Genomic DNA, 3,243 nt, shown 5'->3' with positions numbered 1-3,243 from the left:
TCCCACACATGGGGCAGCTTAAACAACAGACGTATGTTTTCTCCCAGTTCCAGAGGCTGGAGTCCAAGATCAGGCACCCGCAGGTCAGGTTCTGGTGAGAGCTCCCTTCCTGGCTCAAGGATGGCCACCTTCTGCCCACGTCCTCACATGGCAGAGAGAAAGTTTTCTGGTGTCTCTTCTTATAAGGGCACTAATCCCATCGCGAGGGGCCCACCCTCATGACCTCACTTATATACAGTAACCTCCCAATGATCCATCTCCAAATACCATCATATTGGGGGTTATGGCTTCAATACATCGATTTTAGCAGCGACACAATGCTGTCCGCAGGAATAGGCAAAAACATTTGCATTAACAGTTTTCTGCAAAGTTTAAGGACTATCATTACAAAATTGTAAAATGGTCCAATTAGTAATTGGGAGTCAGTAAATCAGACAACCCTACACCCTTCTGAATTAGATGAACCTTAGGAAGCCCTATTAGACAGGGCCCTAGCGTGACAAGGACGTCATTTTGCCTTTTGAGGCTTGGAAAATTTTTCTTAACATCACTCACTTCGCTCTAGACCCGCTCAAGTTGCAGATTTATGAGGTCTGAAGCTTATACAAATGGGAGGAAGGTGCTCTGGATGAAGAAGAACATAGAATGAGCTGATAAATGCAGTCCTGGGGGACCTCATGGAAAACCCACCTCGGCCCTCTTCACAGCAATTTCCACACCTCCTCCCAAGCCTCCCCTCTTGAGTGTTCTTGAGTGAACGTCCCATGAAGACCTCTCTTTCAGTGGTTCTTCTCCCCCATTCAAAACGCTCCTCCAGCTCTTCTTGGTCTGTGAACTTCTGACGTCAATCATGTTAACCTCTCCAGGCAACTTCGAGTTCTTGCTGCCTCTTACCTCTAGCAAGAAGCAAAGAGTCCTCAGAGCCCCGGGTGGGAGACTGTGAATACAGATACAGTAATATTTGCCGCCTTGACACGCGCTCTACAGGAAAAGCCCAGAGCTTGTTCCCAAGCAGGTGGAGATGACTGATAACACCTGACATGTACCTTCCTCAGGAATTGCTTACCAATCGTCAGGAAGCCTTAAGTCAAAGCAATGAAAACCACTATTTGTGGAATTTCAGGCAGAGAGGATGAGCTGTGTGGAATTTGAGGGGCATAAAGAATGGAAATATTGATTTTTAGAAAAGCTACCAGGAATGCACGTTCCACAGGGTATCGCCCACCTGTCGCTGGAGCCAGTCCATCACGGCATCTCTCCTGTGTGCCATCCACTGGGACGATGGATGCAGTTCCTGTCACGTCAGCACAGCCACCGCATCCCCCTGCCATTGTCCCTCTGTGCAGTGATGTCTGGCTGTGTAGGTGACATGGGACATGCTGTGTTTTCACAGCCTACAGGGGTTGGCCTGAGACCCACTCAGCACGGGCATCAGAACGCCTTCAAGACTCTCATCACGTAATGCCAGCTGAGTTAGAAACATGCTCTGCTCTCTGGACAATTACTGGAAAAGCCCAAAAAAACAGGCAGACAAAAGATTCGCAGAATGTTGACTTTGTTCAGAAAGTGCATTGAATAAATAACACACTGAGGCTTTTGGAGAAGGAGGAAGACGGCACTTTAGAGCTGGCAGGAGAAAAGAAAGCAGCAATTACCTCAGAGAATTCTCATCTTCTTAACTAGAAGGATGCAAAAACCCATTTTTCTATGTATAAAAAATCCTCGGGAGCGTGCCTGGTGGCGCTCTGTGTGCAGACCCTGGGCCAGCACTGCAGGGGCCCTGCGTGGTCAGAGCCACGTGGCAGCTGGGCCTCCCCTGGTGACTGAAAACAGAGCTTGTCAACCAGCCGGGAGGGGGCAGATGAAAGGCTGGCGGGGTGCCCATGCTCCTGCCTCTAGCAGCCGGCCCGTCCAACAGAGCCCCTTACTGTGCGACATGCTCCGTGCCCGTGTGCCCTGTGGGTGCCAGTGGCAGCGGGTGTTGGCCACTCAACACCGAGGCTTCTGAAGCCACTTCAGGGTTCTGGGAGAGTTCTTTGCAGGGGGAGAAGGAGAGCATAGGGGGGTCGCCTAAGCGTATTCTGGGAACACAGCTAGGGCTGTGAGGAATGCAGAGCTGTTGGGTACGTGGCCTGAATGTCCCTGTTAGGATGCGAATGCTCTGGAGATGGATTTTCTTTTCCATTCCCTTTAGAGCCTTCCATCTATTTCTGCCATGTCAAAAAAGACCCATTTTCCTTTAAGCTCTGAGTTACAACTCTTTGTTATATGCCTGGTTTCAGGAGACCCTGAATGCCCATCCAGCTGCTGTGTAAACGGAAGAGGATAAATTCCGTGCTGAACAGAGCCGGAGGGGTCGGCAGGGTCTTCGCGGAAGCGGTGGCAGCAAATCAGCGGAAGGCGAGCTGTAGAATCCCGCGTGGGCCCCCGTCAGGTGTTTAATTCTCTCCGAGGAGCTAGCAGAGCAGACGGGAGAAGGCTTCTGGGCTGATGTTTATCGAGGGCCCCAGGCTGGCTGAGGGCCGAGCGAGGCTGAGATTCAGTAATTACCACGGGAGCAGGAAGGACACTGAGCTGATCGAATCAGCTAAGACAGCGTCAGGAAACTTGGACAGAAGAGGAGGAGGAGGCATCCAGGTTCTTACTCTTTCAGCATTACTCTTTTCCTTTCATCCTGAGAAGGTGAAAATTCCTTTTCTATGCAGACTGGACGTCCCAGCTCTCTGCCTGTAACATTTCAGAGGTCCCAGGCTCCAGGAAAATAAGATGGTAAATAAGATGGGTTTTCAGACTGTGCTCTGGGTCCCTCTCCCTGCGCACAGCTCCAGAACCTCACCCGCCGGGGGTCCGAGATAGGCAGGCACCTCAACGTCTAACCCACCCTCCCTGGCCTCCCTGCTCCTCTGCAAACACGTAGATGGACCCCAAGAGAACATTTTAAGGCAGACTTCCAGGGTTGTCTCTCCTGTCCCTGCCCTCCATCTTCCCAGGAAAGGAGAGACCCAGGCTGGTGAGGCTCCCAGAGTGAAATGCTTCCTTTCAGAATTGGGAGGAAATGTGAAGATCTAACAAAGTAGAAAATCAGCCCAAGTCTCACGTTTTTCTTTTTCCTACCACTTTCTAAGTATCACTCTTGCCAATTGTCAGATCTCTTGCTGACAGGTGCTTCACAGGAAGCACGAACGTCCAGGCTGGAGCTGCAGGACGAGGTGCAGGGGGAGCGGTGCTGCAGGCACACGAGGT

This window comes from Equus quagga, chromosome 2 (assembly GCF_021613505.1).
Source record: "Equus quagga isolate Etosha38 chromosome 2, UCLA_HA_Equagga_1.0, whole genome shotgun sequence".
In the NCBI taxonomy this organism is placed as follows: domain Eukaryota; kingdom Metazoa; phylum Chordata; class Mammalia; order Perissodactyla; family Equidae; genus Equus; species Equus quagga.
Note: the sequence above shows the minus strand (reverse complement) of the source record.